This window comes from Triticum urartu, chromosome 3 (genome assembly GCF_003073215.2).
Source record: "Triticum urartu cultivar G1812 chromosome 3, Tu2.1, whole genome shotgun sequence".
In the NCBI taxonomy this organism is placed as follows: Eukaryota; Viridiplantae; Streptophyta; class Magnoliopsida; order Poales; family Poaceae; genus Triticum; species Triticum urartu.
Window position 1 is genome coordinate 555,744,059 of NC_053024.1, and position 8,519 is coordinate 555,752,577.

The following is an 8,519-nucleotide window of genomic DNA, read 5'->3' on the forward strand; positions in this document are numbered from 1 at the left end:
GAACATGTAAACAAGGTTGTCAGAATCACGATTCTGTTATACGATTCTACGACTTTACGATCCAAACTAATCCCTCTGATTCTACGATTTTAGTTAATAGAATCTACGTTTTTACGATCCTGATAGTGAAGATTCCATGATTTGCGATCCTACCATCAGAGCTCCGATCCGATTCAAAATCGCGATTCTGACAACCTTGCATGTAAAGGCAGTTCTTCAGAAGACTTGCAAAAAGATGATGAATCCTCTTCACCCCACAAGGTCCTTGCTCTAACTTGGCATGTGATATGGGTACAACATGCATATAATGTCCTGGAGTGTATGTAAATATGTCATGCCTTCCTGTTTTACATTCCGCTAGCATACAGTTTTACATTCAACTAGTGTTTTTTGCTGTGTTGTCCTGTCGTATCCCTAGCTCTTACTGTCGTGGTCCCGACTTTGACAGTTATGTAGGGGGGTGAGTATGGAGAGGCTAGATCCTAGCTATTGGGAAGTTGTTACACGCGAGATTTACGAGTTCAGGCCCTTCTCGGAGGAAGTAATAGCCCTACGTCTCGGAGCCCGGAGGCGGTCGACTGGATTATGCGTGTATGGATTACAGGGGTGAAAACCCTTCATACTGAGGAGGGGGTGGCTTATATAGAGTTCGCCGGCCCCCTCCTGCCCTCAGTAATGCAGGGTTTAAGGTACATTTAAGATTGGGCGTTACTGGTAACGCCTCTAATAAAGTGCTATAATGACCATGAAGACTACTGAACAGCTGACCGTTTGCCTACGGAGTGACTGTAGGTCTCCTGGCAGTCGAGTGATTAGCTTCATGGTCGAGTGGTAGCTTCTTGGTCGAGTGTCTTGGACCTGTCGAGTGGGGTACCTTCAAGTCGATTGATAGGTGATTTCTTCTAGGGATGTCCTTGGGTAGGGCTCTTTGGACGGGTCCGTGCCCCTACCCTAGGTACATAGCTTCATCATTAGCCCCCGAATGGATTGAGGTTAGAGTGGGGAAAGAGTTGGGGATCCTTTCCGACTGGTTCTTTGGGGCTGTATGAGTGCCTCGTTTAGGGTCAGTTGTCACGGATGACATCATCAACCTCTTTCAGTCGCCTTGATCCATTCCAGGCCTTTCGTCGAGTGAATATTTTTTCTTGCGACATGCCGAGTGTTGGTGCGAGCGGGATACTCTGTTTTTGGCAAGTGGTTCTGCGGCCCGCGGATCTCACGGGATTTGGATTTTGGGAAGCGCGCGGGACGGGAGCAGTCGCAGTAATCGGAAGTGATAAAGCGGAAACTCCTCGATCCTCGTGTCGCCTTTTTCGCCACGTACTGCACGCACGTCTGCTGCGGGATTTGACTAGACTGCCTGGGCCTACCAGTCAGCCACTCGGGAGCGGCCCCTTATAAGTTGCCGGCTCGGGGTTTCCAAGCCGTGCGCTTCTCTTCTTCTTCCTTCTTCCTCTCTCCCTTCGCCAGCCCTCCCATGACCTTCGGCCGTACCCTAGCGCCGTTAGCCCGTGTGAGACCTCGCCGGCGATGATGGTGAAGGGCAAGACCACTGCTTTGGAGCGCGCGAAGAAGGTGGCGGCGGCGGGGAAAGGAAAGAGGTCTGCACGAGGCGGATCTTCCTCCCGGACCACCCTGCCCAAGGGTTGGATTCAGGGCGACTGGATGCCATCGATGCTCCGGCAGGAAGATCTCGACGACATGGTCGAGGGAGGAGCCATTCCCCACGAGGCTGCGCGTCTTCCGGGGAGGGAGATCGAACCTCAACCCCGCGACGGTGAGTGTGTGCTCCTCGCCACCCACATCGACCGAGGGTTTTCTCTGCCTCCCCATCCATTCTTTCGGAGCTTCTTGAATTTCTTCGGAGCGCAGCTCCATCACTTTACCCCCAACTCCATAGTCTATCTTGCCGCGTTCATTTCCATGTGCGAGGCCTTCCTGGGTTGCCGTCCGCATTGGGGGCTTTTCAAGCATATTTTTACTTGCCGCTCTCAGTCGGTTAAAAAGGCCAAGTCGAGTGATGAGAAGACGCAAGTGATCCAGCTGTGCGGGGCCCTGGCGATCCAGACGAGGGGGAAGAGTTGTTTCCCCTCTATCACCTTCCCGGAGTCGGTCCGCGGCTGGCAGTCGACCTGGTTCTACTGCCAGGACCAAGCGACCCCCGGACAGTCGACTGGTCTTCCTCCTTTTTCCCTCGACCGAGCCGAGAAGCCTGTCTCTCTGAAAGTCACGCCGAAGGAAAGGGCCCAAGTCAAGGTATTGGTGGGTCGAGTGGTTGAGCTTGTCCGTGAGGGGGTGACTGGGATGGACCTGTTAGAGGTCTTTCTCCAGAGGCGCATCCAACCGCTCCAGGCGCAAGACCACCCGATGTGGCTGTATTCTGGCCTTGACGACACCACTCGGATCCACCCGGAGGAGGTCACCGACGAGATGCTGGAGGGGTGGCTGTCAAGCATCACGGGGAACAAAGACAACCCCCGAGGAGCCAAAAGGGTAATTCCACTCGACAACTCATATGAAGTGGATCAGGTATGTCTTTGTGTCGGATATCTGGCCTTCTGTATTGGTCTTCTTTGGGTAAGTCGATTGACTTTCGTCCTATCTGTTGTCTTCCAGGCGACCACTGAGATGTACTCGACGCCCAACGGGGCACAAGGGTCGACTGAGGAAGGTGAGGGGAGCGGAGGCGAGAGCGGGGACGACCAGGGCGAGTTTGAGTCCGACGGTGAGGGAGAGGAAGGCGACGACATCTTCTCCAGCGAAGAGGAGGAGGAGGCTGAACCCTCCCGCCCGGAGGGGAGATCCAAGCTCACCCACGATCCAGCGCAGGAACGTGGCAAGGCGACTGCTCCTGTTGGGCAGTCGTCGAAACGCCCTCGGACTTCTTCTCCTCCGCCGACCGGGAAGGCTCCCAAGCACCCATGAGCGACGCCATCCAAGCCACCCAAGGCCTTGCCCAAGATGAAGATAGCGTTCCCACCATTTCCGGGTAACAATAACACTTGCTTTCCTTTGTCGACTGTGGACGGATCCTTGGTCGATTCACTGGGCCAACTGACTAACTTTCGAGATTTGCAGTGGTGCAACTTCTGAGGTCTCCGCCAGGAACGACGACCAAGAGATGGAGGACGCTGTCACCTCCAACCCTGGTACGATCACTGACGTCCTGCTTTCGAGTCGACTGAAACTTTATTGCGACTCTGGTCGATTGAATGTTTTCCTTGCAGCTCCTCCTCATGTTATTGACCTCCCGGACGACGACGACAACGAACCACTGAGGGTGAAGAGGAAGAAGAAGGCGTTGGCTGGCAAGACTCCGCAACACCTCCAACCCTGGTACGATCACTGACGTCCTGCTTTCGAGTCGACTGAAACTTTATTGCGACTCTGGTCGATTGAATGTTTTCCTTGCAGCTCCTCCTCATGTTATTGACCTCCCGGACGATGACGACAACGAACCACTGAGGGTGAAGAGGAAGAAGAAGGCATTGGCTGGCAAGACTCTGCAATCCACTCCGGCGCCTGAGGCCGTAGTTCGGGACGATGGCGAACCCACTCGGGCTTCCGTGACTTTCGCTGTTCCTCTGACGAGTGTGCGGCCTTCAGCGTCGACTGCGGATCCGTCTTCGCTTTTTGCTGCGTACCCCGTCCCTGAGGACCAAGCGGCTGCTGCGAAGGAGGCTGTACGCCAGGCTGGAATCATGATGGAACAGGTGAAAGTGGCTCGGGAGGCTTGCCAGACGGCTTATGACGCAAGCTTGGCTCTTCAGAGCAATGTCCAGGTCAGTCGACTTCAACACTCGGTCTGTTTCGATATGTCCTTTGAAGAATCTCTTTTCCGAAGATCTTTAAGTTTGTACACCCACTGGGTGTGTTTGCCAATTCTTGGACGAGTGGGGGCACGCTAAGTGCACCCACTGGGTGTAGTCCCCGAGACTACGGTGGACTGCTGGCAGTCGATTGTAGTCTTTAAATTGAGTCGTTGTAGTTGAGTTTCTTCGCTCTGTCTGATCGGGTCATGTCGAATGGAACGGTATCCTGTCGACTGCGGGAAGTCGACGTCTTTCTCTTTTTTTTTACTGTGGGGGCACGCTGACTGCACCCACAGGGTGTAGTCCCCGAGGCTACTGTCGAATGTTTCGCTTTGGCTGTAGTCTTAGAAACTCCATTATTGTCTCTTAGCTGCTCGGAAGCAACTTGTCTTGGACTCGACTTCAGGGGTCGGTCGGGTGGGATAGGAACCGGTGGGGGCACGCTAAGTGCACCCACTAGGTGTAGTCCCCGAGACTATGGTGGACTGCTGGCAGTCGACCGTAGTCTTAGTATTTATTGCCTTTGTTGCTTTTTTTTACTGAAATTGTAACTCCTCCCCTTTGACTTCAGAGATCTTGTGATCTTGGAACCCGCTTGGCTGACTTGGAGAAGCAGCAAATTCAAATGAACCTTGATCTGGAGCTGGCCAGGACAGAGCTGCAGAAGGTCAGAGACGGCACCGCAGGTAAGACGCCTTTGTCGACTGGTTAGTTTTTAGGCTTGAGTATCTTTTCGCTTTCTCCGACTCAATCATCATTTTTTTGCAGAAAAACTGAAAGAAGCTCTGGCGAAGAAGGATCAGGACTTGGCTGCTGCCCGTAAGGAGGCTGATGACAAGACTGCTCTGGCCACACAGAAGCTGGCTTCGGTCGACCAATTGGAAAAAGAGAATACCAGGTTGCAGACCGCTCTGAATGAAGCCAACAGGTTGACTGCAAATTGGAAGAAGGAGAACCTCCTCTTGGGTGAGAAGATGGAAGGCATCGCTCGTAGGAGGGACGTCCTGGAGGGCTACTTGAGGAGTTTTGCCAAGAAGTTGTACATCAAGCTCGAAGGTGCACATTCAGTTCCGACTGTTTTTTTTTGTGTCGACTCAGTTTTACGAAATTTGACTTATCCTTGGGTCGTGTATGCAGAACTTTGCCAGAACTTTGAAGAGGAGACTGGGCGGATCGAAACAGGTTTGGATCCAATCAACTCTCCGGTGAAAGATGAAGCTGCCATGAACCTGCTCCGACTGGAATCTCGTGTTGACGGCGTCGTGGATTACTTGTCTCGACTGAAGGTTGCCATGACGCGGATCGACCCGACGCTTTGGCTAGAGTCTATGCTCCAGAATGATCTCGAGTCTCTGATGACTCGACTCAACGGAATCCCTGACCGAGTGCAGGAGTGGAAGAAGTCTTCAGCTCGATGTGGCGCTGACGTGGCTCTGTCTCTGGTCCGCGTCCATTGCAAGGAGGTGCGGGAGGAGAAGCTGGCTGCCATCCAAGTCGCCAACACGAGGAAGCACAACTTCCAGGACTTCATGGAGACATTTATTGCTGCTGCTACCCGTATCGCAGACGGGATCAACTTGGATGAGTTTGTCGCCCCTGCCAGTCCTCCTCCTCCTGAGGAATGAAAAAACTTGCCTCGGAATGCCGAGTGTATTTTGTAATCCGTTAAACTCTGCCTTAAATTTGCCTTGGAATGCCGAGTGGAAGTGTAACAGTTAAACTCTGCCGAGCCGGGGGCTCGAGTACTTTGATCTGAGGTCTCTGGGACCTTTTAGGCTTTAATTGAACTTGATTTGTCGTTGAATCTCTTTGTGGATGACCCGTCGAGTGGAATTTGGTCTTCACTCGAAATAACTTTGTGTCTGTGGTGCAGCTCCGAAGGAGAAGGTAGTAGTCGATCTACACCCTGTTACTGCAGAGTGGGACGGAGCGCACATTGTATTTGTGGCGAAGCTCTCCAGGAGGAGGTGGCGGTCGACCCACACCCTGTTGCTGTGGGGAGGGACGGAGCGCACATTGTATTTGTGGTGAAGCTCTCCAGGAGAAGGTGGCAGTCGACCTTCCCCTCATCGTCCTTGGGAAATGAGATGTGTTTCATACTTAGGCGAGCGCTGGGCTGCAGCTAAGCCTCCGAGCGGGAGGTTTGCACTCGCTCGGTAGGATTTCAAACTTAGGCGAGTGCTGACTGTAGCTAAGTCTCTTCGTAGGAGAGCTTAGGCGAGTGCTGGACTGCAGCTAAGCCCCCCGAGTGGGAGGTTTGCTCTCCACTCGGTAGGATTTTTCAAACTTAGGCGAGTGCTGACTGCAGCTAAGTCTCTTTGTAGGAGAACTTAGGCGAGTGCTGGACTGCAGCTAAGCCCCCGAGTGGGAGGTTTGCTCTCCACTTGGTAGGATTTTTCAAACTTAGGCGAGTGCTGACTGCAGCTAAGTCTCTTCGTAGGAGAACTTAGGCGAGTGCTGGACTGCAGCTAAGCCCCCGAGTGGGAGGTTTGCTCTCCACTCGATAGGATTTTTCAAACTTAGGCGAGTGCTGACTGCAGCTAAGTCTCTTCGTAGGAGAACTTAGGCGAGTGCTAGACTATAGCTAAGCCCCCGAGTGGGAGGTTTGCTCTCCACTCGGTAGGATTTTTCAAACTTAGGCGAGTGCTGACTGCAGCTAAGCCCCCGAGTGGGAGGTTTGCTCTCCACTCGGTAGGATTTTTCAAACTTAGGCGAGTGCTGACTGCAACTAAGTCTCTTCGTAGGAGAACTTAGGCGAGTGCTGGACTGCAGCTAAGCCCCCGAGTGGGAGGTTTGCTCTCCACTCGGTAGGATTTTTCAAACTTAGGCGAGTGCTGACTGCAGCTAAGTCTCTTCGTAGGAGAACTTAGGCGAGTGCTGGACTGCAGCTAAGCCCCCGAGTGGGAGGTTTGCTCTCCACTCGGTAGGATTTTTTTTTTGAACTTAGGCGAAACGGATTCGCGGCTAAGTCACCCACTGGGGGTTTTCGTATGTAAACAAAAGTGACAGCAATCATTGGAACACTCTTGACTTTGATAAAGATGAACTGCGGAAGTTTCTCTTATTACATCTTTATAGGAAGGAACTTAAGTGTAAAAGTGGCGGAGCAGCTCCGCGTTCCAAGCTCGCGGCTCGTCGATCTGGCGATCAACGTTGTAGAGGTGATACGCTCCATTGTGGAGGACTCTGGTGATGATGAAGGGGCCTTCCCAAGTAGGAGCAAGCTTGTGTGGTTTCTGTTGATCCACTCGGAGGACCAAATCTCCTTCTTGGAAGGCTCGACTCTTCACATGCCGGGCATGGAATCGACGCAAGTCTTGCTGATAAATGGTCGATCTGATCATGGCCATCTCTCTTTGTTCAGGAGGTCTACTGCATCTTGCCGAGCCTGTTCTGCTTCATCTTCGGTGTAAAGCTCAACTCGGGGAGCGTTGTGAAGGAGATCACTTGGCAGAACGGCTTCGGCTCCGTAAACAAGAAAGAATGGGGTTCTTCCAGTCGACCGGTTAGGGGTGGTCCTTAATCCCCACAGAACTGATGGAAGCTCGTTGACCCAGGCACCTGCCGCGTGCTTGAGATCACGCATAAGTCGAGGTTTTAGTCCTTTGAGGATCATACCATTTGCTCTTTCAGCTTGTCCATTCGACTGGGGATGGGCGACTGATGCATAGTCGACTCGAGTGCCTTGAGAGGCGCAAAAGGCTTTGAACTGGTCTGAATCGAAGTTTGACCCATTGTCAGTGATGATGCTGTGAGGGACTCCATATCTGAATGTTAGTCCTCTGACGAAACTAATAGCAGTGCAAGCATCGAGGTTCTTGATGGGTTTAGCTTCAATCCATTTGGTAAACTTGTCGACTGCCACAAGCACATGGGTGAAACCGCTCCTGCCTGTTCTCAGAGGACCGACCATGTCCAGTCCCTAGACAGCGAAGGGCCAGACGAGTGGAATGGTCTTCAGGGCTGATGCGGGCTTGCGTGACATGTTGGAGTAGAACTGACACCCCTCACACTCGTCGACTATCTCCTTTGCCATCTCATTTGCTCTTGGCCAGTAAAATCCCGCTCGGTATGCTTTGTCCACAATGGTCCGAGAGGACACATGGTGACCATAGGTCCCCGAGTGAATCTCATCAAGGATCATCTGACCTTCTTCCGGTGTTATGCACTTCTGACCGATTCCAGTCGCGCTTTCTCTGTACAACTGTCCTTTTATGACTGTGAAGGCCTTGGATCGACGGACGATCTGTCGAGCCTCTTCTTCATCCTCCGGGAGTTCTTTTCTTAGGATATACGCGATGTACGGTACCGTCCAGTCGGGAGTGATCGCCAAGACTTCCATGATTAGGTCGACCACGGCAGGAACTTCGACTCCAGTCAGATCTGTGGCACTTTTCGGCTGCGGGGTTTCTTCTGTGAAGGGATCTTCTTGGACTGACGGCGAGTGGATGTGTTCCAGGAACACGTCGCTGGGAATGGCTTCCCTCTTGGAGCCTATCTTTGCCAGATCATCAGCTGCCTGATTTCTCAGTCGGGGAATGTGATGAAGCTCCAACCCCTCAAATTTCTTTTCTAGCTTTCTTACTGCGTTGCAGTAACCGGTCATAGCCGGACTTCTGACGTCCCACTCCTTCATCACTTGATTAACCACTAAATCCGAATCGCCATAGACCATGAGGCGACGGACGCCGAGTGAAATGGCCATGC